General features: G+C 39.3%; 1 long non-coding RNA gene across 1 annotated transcript; it reads left to right on the plus strand.

Moving 5' to 3' along the window:
- Nucleotides 1-562: 562 nt before the first annotated feature.
- Nucleotides 563-3224, plus strand: LOC130988928 (uncharacterized). Its single transcript, XR_009090257.1, has 3 exons — nucleotides 563-869; nucleotides 2190-2250; nucleotides 2853-3224. It is a non-coding gene; the product is annotated as an uncharacterized LOC130988928 (long non-coding RNA).
- The last annotated feature ends 7353 nt before the right edge of the window (nucleotides 3225-10577 follow it).

A 10577-nucleotide genomic window follows, 5' to 3' on the forward strand; every position in this document is an offset into this window, starting at 1 on the left:
AACGAGCAAAATCCCTTGGTTAGTACTTTGGCACCACCATGGTGTAGAAAAAGCGAAGTGAGAACTAGAAGAAAAGTTGTAAGCTCAAACCCCCGAGTTAGATTGGTACGGCTTGTAAATTTCGAGGACGAAATTTTTTTTAAGGAGGGTGGTATGTGACATCCCGACATTTTCATAAGAAATATAGAAGACCATTAATTAAGTATACTATTGATACACGTCCGATATTTTATAATTATATTATACCAAGGAGATTGATATAGATTTATATCCAATATAATTATTTTGATCAATCAAAATTTTGAGACATTACTAAATTATATGAGAAATATTATTACAAATATTTTTCATTTTATTTATTCAAGTATCTATCATTGTATTTATTTATTTATTCCACTGAGTCTAAGGCCCAATATATATAGTTATATTTTTAAAAGCTTTGGATAGATTTACTTATTATTTACTTATTTATTTATTTTTGAGGCATTAAGCCCAACATATGAAGACTTTATTTTATGAGCCCAGGATCAGATTAATATTTTTCTGCCTACGTGAGTGAGATGAAACATCTATTCTTTTCTCAAGAATCCACCAACATCAAATTTTTATTTTATCTCCAAATCTTGACAAGTTATCCTGCAGAAAATTCTTTTCTTTTCCAAGATATTCTTCAACAGCCATGTTGTGACACTTGGCCTACATGCAGCCAAGTTTCAGCCTCATTTCAGCCATTGTTTTCAGATTTATTCATCAATCCTAGTTAATGACTGCAGCCTTCATTTCCACCCTCATTTTCACCTCACCACACACCTTCATTTTCACCTCACTACACAGACCACTTATGCATCAGCTTATGCTCCAGCTTTCAGGTAAAATCCTCTACTCTACAGTCTTATGCTATTCACATCTCCTTCACTTCTTGAACATAGACTCACACAGTACAACTCTAAGACACATACTTTTCCATGACTTATTCACAATGAGAACTCACATACCAATAGAATGAGAGAAGAAGGATCAGTTCAAAACAAAAACAATTGACAGCTTTCATTAAGAAATTTCAGAAACAGATCACTCAAATCAAATCTTTTCAAATCTGAGAATTTTCCTTTTGTTGCCTTGTTGAGTGTGAGAGACGAGAGGGAGTCGAATGCGGGCTGTCCGAGCTCGACGCCGAGCTTTCAAAGCCGCGGCTGCCGGCGCTGCATGCGTTGCAGCAGCCCGCCGGCCACCCACGGCCAAGACAGACGGGGTCGGAGCGAGGCAGCGTCGTGGGCGAGGCCGGGGCGGCGCGGCCGAAGGCCGAGCGCCGCTGACGCGGCATGAATGGAGCAGCAGCGGCGGTGGCCCTCCTTGGCCGTCTGCTACCGGAAACGAGAGAAGGAAGGCGATGAGTGAGGAAGGCCTCGGATCTGGCGATTCTCGCCGGGGATGGAGCAGGCGGCGGCGGCGGATCTGTGGAGGGAGAAGAGGTGGAGGTTTTGAGAGAGAGAGAGAGGGGGGGGGGGGCAGATGGGATGTGGAGAGCGAGATGGTAAGGTGAGAGAGGGAAGGCGATGAGTGGGGGGGAGGCGTCGGAGCCGGCGATCCTCGCCGGGGTTGGAGCAGGCGGCGGCGGCAGATCTTGGAAGGAGAAGAGGCGGTGGTTCAGGGAGAAGAGAGAGACAGCGGTGAGAAAGAGAGGGAGAACCGATGGGATAGAGTGAGGAGAGAGATATAGGGGCTCATTTGTTTTAATTTCATATTTTTCTTTTGATTTTCTTTAGGGCTTCCTTGACTTTAATTCGGGCTATCTTCAAATTAGCTAATGGGCCGATTTAATTATATATACTGGGCTGATTTTATTCTAATTGGGCTCTGTTTATTTATTCTACCTTGGCTCATTTAAATTAAGCAGACCTTTTATATTAAATTCTTTGGACTCTATTATTTTATAGATGAGACTTAAGTAGTCTATTAATTCCTCATGGATTAAATTTATATTTTGATTAAATTACTAAGTATTTTAAAAATTTTAAATTCATTATTTATTTAATTTTCATTAAGTTACTAATTATTTTTGGAACTTTGATCCTCAATGAATACGTATTCCTTAATTCGGGCAAAGTGTATCAATAGTTAGCGATTCCCATTTTACTTAGAAATTAGGATGACACCTCGAGACCTATTTAAGAATAGATTTCTTGTAGGTTCGAGTAACCAAGGGCATTAGAGCTTCAAGCAGAGCAAGCACTGAATCTCCACTTCGAGGTGGGTTTTATTTTACATACAATGTATCTTGAGTTATATAAGCTCTGATATTTCATGAAAATTATCTGTTTATCCAATATAAATGTTTTTATGTGCGTTCTGTAATTGTTTAAGGCTCACTTAAGCATCGATCGAGATTCTCATTTGGCCTAACACGCTAAATGAGGATTGTGTACACAAGGTTAGTGGCTCGATGGGTTGATCGCCATCGTGCACTAACAGATTAGAACGTTATAAGGGTGGGTGCTTGACAGGAGGTTATCCGGAGCACGGTGCTTGACAGGAGGTTATCCGGAGCACAGTTAAGACTATTGATTCTGACCGGGTGCGTCCCGAGATCAATAACAGAATTTTGGATCTGACTGGGCGTGTCCCGGGATCAGTGAATGTGGGGAGAAAGTGAGTAACAATCGAACGTACATGGCGCGCCACTTAATGAAGAAAAGTTTGTCATGCTTAGAAGTGGGATTCCGTTTTAAAACCTTCTAAGTCATGATTGTGATATTGGATAAACTGCTTCGATTACTTCATAAAATATTTCGAAAACTTGTGCCCACTGAGTACATTAGTACTCAGCCCAAATTATTTTCAAATGTTTTCAGGTTGATCGGTTGGTGCAGACGGGACTGAGCTGAGGCTAGAGTTCTACGATGTCTTTTGCTTCCGCAAATGACTAGCTTGTCACCTCGTTCTCCATCCCCTAAATTGAAACTTCTATTATGTGGTACAATATTATCTTGTTGGGCTTAGACTCTTAACCCATATTTCTATTAGTGAAGCTATCAATGATTATAATCAGAGTCACGAAACTAAACCTATGCGATCCTGAGTTTGAATATTGTCATTTGATTGGCATCTCTCAACGCCTTTCATTTTATCTTCTTTCATCTTATCTCTTTAGATATGAATACCCGATTTAATGGGTAAATTATCAATTTTATTCAGCTCAATTAAATTCTTCAATTATTTTCCTATTTCTTTTTGCCTTGGAGAAGTCGGGTCGTTACATATCAAATATTAAAATTATATATTAAGAGATTTTGTGGGCCTAAGTTTAAGGAATAAATCTGGTTTGAGAGAGAATCGAGAGAGACACGAGGCTTTAAAAAAAAATTCGAGAGAGAGGAGAGAGGAGAGAAGAGAGAGAGAGAGTTATTTTTGCAGATACTAAAAAATCGAGAGAGAGAGAGAGAGATGAGAGACGAGATGAGAGAGAGAGAGAGAGAGAGAGAGAGAGAGGGGGAGAGAGAGAAGAGAGAGAGAGGGATTTTTGTTGATTTTTTTTAATATATTATAGTTATATTATTTGTGGTCCCCACTGAAGATATACTTGTCTTTTTACTACAAAATAGCTACTTTTACTATAGTTTTATACTTGTGGCTCTATTGAATATATTATTTATTTTATAGGCTAAATATAAATTTCCCCCTTAATTTATAGGAGGAATTCAAGTGTGCAAAGTTAGAAACCCATTAAGGAAAATTTGATCATGTGAAGCTTTTCGAAATTATGTTGAAGTGTCTACATCTCTTATTGTAATTTTTGGAAGGTCATATACTTTTGCAGAACACGCCAATATTGAGGGACAGTAGGCTGTAGGCGTCGACACTGATCTCTATCTTTTTCCTCTACTTGGCCAGTTATTGGTTTTTAGGGCACTTCATCAATTATTGCAGCATCATTCATCTATACATTTACCCCCAATATTCTTTAAACGACATTAATATTGGCCCAATATTAAAACAAGCTAGGTCAACCATCCTACTAGGACAACACCATGTATAGGATACTGCCTAACCCCTCACCCTTCAGGTGGTTTTTTTTTTTTTTAAAGAAAAAAGAAAAGAAAAGAAAGAACCATCCTACTTCAATATCATGATATTATTATTGTTATTGTTGTAGTTGTTGTTGATATGAAACATATTTGATTGAATCCAAACTCATACAATATATATACACAAAACTTTGAAGTAAATAATATGAGTTCACAAAGGTAAAAGAAAATGAAGAATCAGCGTGCAGCCCATTTCTATGTAGAGACTGGCCCAGTCATGTTAGCCTTTCGGCAGCTTTTATAGTTATCTTCGGTAATTCTATTTATAGCTTTTATTTTACTTATTATAGTGGAACTTCCCTCGGTATAAGCCCAATTTCTTTTAGTGTGAAGAATGAATCTTCTCACGTTAGAGATGAAGATGAATAGTATTTACTTTGCAAAATTGGGGAGCTTGTAACTTTCAGAAGATATTTTGCGTGGTTAGGGGCTATAATAAGGGCTAATTAGGTTATAAATAGAATCAACATTTTTTAAAAGAATATTGGGCTAAATGGTTATACATTTAATTCATAATTAATTTTTATTATTTTTTCAATTAATGGCTATAGGTTATAAATATAATCACCATTTTTTATTCAAATTTGGAAATCAGGAGAATTAAGATTCATACTAGGGATGGCAATCGGGTACGACGGGCACAGATAGTGACTATCCATATCGATATTCACGAACAAAATGGACAATAGATTTTAACCACGAAACTATCCATGAATATCAAATACTACCCAAACCCGCCATCCGCAGATCCGTCGGGTATCCGCCAACCCGCCACCCACTATCCGTCGGATACCCATCACCCGTTATCCGTCAGATACCCACCACCCGCTATCCAACGGATACCCGCGAAACAAAGTTTAAATATAAATTTATAACAAATTTTGTCACACCCCAATTCTTGAAACAACAACTATAACTAGGGTACGACTAAATCATCTAAATGAACAAGGGAGAATCCTTGTGAAATCCGAATAAAATGGATAACAATCGGGCTTAGCCCCTTTGGATGAAGAAAGACAGGTACTCTAGTGATACGAATCAATCAACAAACATAATAACTTCAGGGTCACAAGTTTAGTTTCATGCTTCAAATAACCAACTTTCATATAATGAAATACTTGAGAATTAATAATCTCGCCTCAACAAAAGATATCGTTTAGAGTCGTAGCATAAAGGTCTTAAGTTAAAGAAACAGAAGACAGATACTGGCTAGTTCTACAGCGGAAGTCAAAATAAGGAGTTGAACTCTAGCCTCAGCTCGCCCCGTCAACACCAACCATTAACCTGAAAAATATTTGAAAGTATTTTTGGGCTAAGTACTAATGTACTTAGTGGGCTGCAACTTTTGAAACATTTCACAATCTATAAGAGCAGTTTATCCAATCATACTGACATGACATAGAAGGTTTTAAAGATAAATAACTTCTAAGCATGTTAAAACATTTCATATATATATTTAATTGCGCGCAGTTGTGTGATCTTGTTGGTATTGGTTTTGATTAACTGCGTTAAAACTGGGCTTCAGTGGAACAACTGCAGTAGAATTTCAGGCATGGGATCCTTCAATTATTTGCAAGATGGAGTATGAAAGAATGATGAAATCAAAGTTCAAAACTTACCTAGGCAGTCGAGTTCTGCTTGAGAAGGGAGTGAGCTTGAGAGTGATTAGAGAGAGACAACTTGAGTTGAGAGTGAATGGAAATGGAGACTCTAAGTTGGTGGTGTAACTTTGATATTTGGAATTGGCTTCGCAAAGAAGGAAAAAGTGTTGATGGTAAGGCTATGATGGTAAGGGTGGCTGGTAGGAGAGTAGGATATGAGTGTTTATTGGATAGTAAAAAAAATCTTTCAGGATATAGTTATCTGAACTGTAATAATGCTTCCGGGTTTGCTAATTAAAAGCTCGTGAAAATACTTGAATGCTAAATTAAATAAATATGCAATGCATATAAATTTAATAACTAAATTTACAAATGCTTTTGTAAATCATTTTTGTTGGAATTAAAATAAATTCTTTTTCTCAATCCGGCGTGAATCATCTTAAATCTAAGTTCAAAATTATTCTAAACTTAGCTCGAGGAAACGGGGAATTACATCCCTCCCTCCTTAAAAAAATTTCATCCCCGAAATTACATACCTTGATAATCTAGCTCGTGATACTTGACTTTCATTGAATTTTCAAGTTCCCATGTGGCCTCTTCCATTCCGTGATGGTTCCACTTCACTTTGACGAGAACAATGTTCTTATTCCGTAAAACTTGAACCTTGCGATCAAGTATCTGGACTGGTTTCTCTTCATAACTTAAGTCCTGGGCTAGGATCACTTCATCGTGCTTAATCACATGTTTTGGATCAAACACATACTTTCTTAACTGAGAGACATGAAACACATTGTGCACGTCTCCAATACTAGGCGGCAATGCCAACCTATAGGCTACAGGGCCTATCTTATCTAGGATCTCAAAGGTCCTATATAACGGGGTCGTAACTTGCCCCTCTTTCCGAAACGTATAACTCCCTTTGAGGAAGAAACTTTGAGAAAAACTCGATCTCCAACATTGAATTCTAACTCCGATCGGCGTTTATCGGCTTTTGTCTATCTTGAGCTTATTTGATTCTTTGCTTGATGTGGTTGACCTTCTCAACCATCTGTTGGACCAGTTCAGGACCTAACAACTTTCTTTCACCCACTTCATCCCAGTAAAGTGGTGATCGACATTTTCGACCATACAAGGCCTCATATGGAGCCATTCCAATTGTTGCTTGATAACTGTTGTTATAAGCAAATTCTACAAGATGTAACAAATCCTCCCAGGTTCCACCTTTGTCTGCGATAATCGTTTGCAACATATCTTCTAGAATCTGAATCGTTCTTTCTGACTGCCCATCAGTCTGAGGGTGGTACGCTGTGCTGAAGTTCAGTTTAGTGCCCATGGCTTCTTGTAAACTTTTCCAGAAACACAATGTGAATCTGGTGTCACGATCTGACGTGATAGATACAGGTACACCATGAAGGTGTACTATCTCTTTGACATATAACTTTGCAAGTTTCTCCAATCCAAATGTCATTTGAATTGGCAGAAAATGCGCTGACTTTGATAATCGGTCCACTATGACCCAAATAGCAGTGTTTCCACGTGCCGACCTCGGTAAGCTCACGACGAAGTTCATGTTGATGTGCTCCCACTTCCACTCGGGGATAGGTAGTGGTTGCAGCATTCCATACGGCCTCTGATGCACGACCTTCACTTGTTGACAAGCGAGTCATCGCTCTACAAACAACGCTACATCTCTTTTCATTCCTTTCCACTAGAAAATTTTCTTCAAATCCTGGTACATCTTTGTGCTGCCTGGATGTGCAGTGTAAGGAGTATCATGAGCCTCACTCATAATCTCGTTCTTTAATTCTTCTTTGTGTGGCACACACAATCTTTCACCAACCATAAGTGCGTTATCCTTTGCTTCAGTGAATCCTTTCGTTTCATTCGTTCTTGCAGCGAGACGCATCTTCTCCAAGAACCATTCTTCTCTTTGTGCTTGCACAATTCTTTCTCTCAAATCAGGTTTAGCTATCAACGCAGCTACACAACCCGATACTGAATCTGGGGGATAAATAATTTCTAAGCTCAGTGAAGCGAAGTCACGAATCAGCTCCTTCTGTTGGGTAATGAAATACCCTAGCTTGGCCTTCGTCTTTCGACTCAAGACGTCAGCTACTACATTTGCTTTTCCTGGATGGTAACTGATGGTGCAATCGTAATCCTTTACTAATTCGAGCCATCTTCGTTGTCTCATGTTCAAAGATTTTTGTTCGAAGAAGTACTTTAAACTCTTATGATCTGTAAAGATCTCACACTTAACTCCATAGAGGTAGTGTCTCCAAATTTTCAGCGCGTGCACGACGGCTGCTAATTCTAAATCATGAGTCGGGTAGTTCAGCTCATGGGGCTTCAATTGACGAGACGTGTATGCTATCACTTTCTGATTTTGCATCAACACGCAACCCAATCCTAGTTTCGAGGCATCAGTGTACACCACGAATTCTTCGTTCTCTTCTGGTATTGCTAACACTGGTGCAGTAGTCAGCCTAGTCTTGAGCTCATTAAAACTTTGTTCACAAGCTTCAGACCAAACATACTTAGTCCCTTTTCTCAAAAGCTGAGTCATTGGCCTAGCCAATTTCGAGAATCCTTCGATGAATCTTCTATAGTAACCTGCTAGACTGTTGGGAACCTTGTGGAATATCCTAACCCTTGTTTTGATGATACCAAAAATCATAGGACTTATTGTAATAGACTAGAATTGTTTTGAACTCAAGTGTTAGAGATCGTTTCTAGTTTAGTTTGCGGTGTCGAAGACTGAAGACTGAAGAACGAAGGACTGAAGACTGCAGATACCAACTGAAGTATCAGTTGAAGAATCAGTTGAAGACTGATTACTTAATGCGCGCAAAGGACTGATACTAAAGTCAAGTATCAGTTGGACATTCCTCCTAGAACTGATCTTCCAACGTTCAGAGGAAGCCACGTACTCACAAAGTACAGCCGCATTAAATGCAGAGATCTTAGGATCTTATCTCTGCAGAGGTCATTCCTATCTGGTGGTTACTTTTCAGAGACGTCACATCTCCTGTCCATCAAAGAGAGCCATTTCCACCCAGACAAGGAACCTCGAAGATTGAAGCCTCAGCCCAAATTCAAATTGCTCTCCAACGGAAGAAATCTTGAGGACGATTTACGCCAACGGATCTATTCAAGAGTTCTCCTACAATTAGCGCTCGAGGATCACTTTCAACCTTCACCGATTCAACAACATAAGCTGAAGCTCTGCCGAAATTGCTACTCAGCCTTAAGCTTAAACTCCTCAAAGCTTGAATCGAAGAAGAGAATTCCAAAGCCAAATTCAGTCACTGCTGATTACACACATTCTCTTAGACCCTAGGCATATATATATCTGTTTACCCAGAAGCCAAAGGTCAAACTTGCTTCAAAGAACTTGTTCTTTGTAAGTATAGTTGGCACTCGTTCAAACCTCTCCCCCCTCTATAAGAGTGTTTTGAGTGATTCGGAGGTCAGAAGGGTTTTTCTGACTCTGAGAGTCTTAGCACAGGTTGTGTTAAGCAAGGGAAATCCTACGCGAGTGAAAGCGCGGGTACTGGAGAAGGGTTTTCTTCAGTGTACGGTTGTGTGCACCCGGCAAGCACACGGTTCGGTTTGCAGTGCACCTGTTAAGCACTTGCGGAGTGGATTGTTGCTCTGATCAACCAACCGTGGATGTAGGAAAGGGTTTTTTCCGAACCACGTAAAAGTCTCTGTGTTGTTTACAGCTTTCAGTTTTACATTCTTACTTGTGTTATTTCAATTGATAAAACTGAACACTGACAAACTGCAAAGAGAAACCATAACCAACAACTTGCTCCACCGAGGTTATTTCGAAACTAAGTTTAATTTTCGCTGCGTATGATATCAGTCTGACTGATCTATCTTTCGATAGTCAGGAAGAGTGTTATCATCTCTGTTTTAGCAAACTCGACTGAAGCCCTTACTTGCATCAGTTAAGTTCCAGCAACTTAACTGATAACTCTTACTGAATAGCTTTCAGTATCAGTCGTCAACCCTGTTTGGTCAAAACTGATTTCAGTAAAACAGACGTCTTTGTTTGCATGCAAAGTTTCGTTTTGATCTCTGACTGAGATCCCTCTGATTGAGGATTGATTGAAAAATAGCCCATAGGTGTATTCCCCCCCCATACACCTATTCGAGACCCTCAGGACCTAACAATTGGTATCAGAGCAGGTTGTTCGCAAGAACTACCTGTATCTGACTAGTTCTAATTGAACTAGATCGTATTGAGGGAATTGTTGTTTTTGATCAAATTTTTTTAAGATTCCTCTTGAGATTGCTTGCTCCATGTTCGTTTCCTGTTTCCTGTGTGCTTCTCCCTGCTTTCACTAACAATGTACAGGAACAAGAAAGACTCCTCCAGCGATTATGCTCATACATATTTTCGAGGAATCAGCGGACTTGAGATGGGTTCATTGGATTCTGATGAAGAAGAAAGATTCATCTTTGCAGAAGAAAACCAGAGTCCAACCCACTCATAATCAGAAGGAACGAGCAGATATGATCAAACACGACTTGAGTATAAACACCTAAGAATGAGATTTGTAAATCTCCTTAGGGAGCACAAACAGATCATCAAAGAGACTGATCTTGTGCAAGATGCTCGAGGATCGTCATGCGCCACTTCATTTCGGATGAAGACGAAGCAGATAAAAGAGATGTACAGGAGCACAGACTAAAAATTCTTCAATCTCAGAAACAAGAACTTCTACAACGTCTCAAGGAAACAGAGACAGAATTCAAACAAGCGTCAGAAGTTTTTGAAGGAGTGATCCGTGAAGAATCACTTCAGCACAAAAGAAAGATGAAACGTGAAAGGAACGTGCAAGCAACAGCCAACGGACTTGAATTCAAAGGAGAATCAGTCATA

Source organism: Salvia miltiorrhiza, chromosome 6, assembly GCF_028751815.1.
Source record: "Salvia miltiorrhiza cultivar Shanhuang (shh) chromosome 6, IMPLAD_Smil_shh, whole genome shotgun sequence".
Classification (NCBI taxonomy): domain Eukaryota; kingdom Viridiplantae; phylum Streptophyta; class Magnoliopsida; order Lamiales; family Lamiaceae; genus Salvia; species Salvia miltiorrhiza.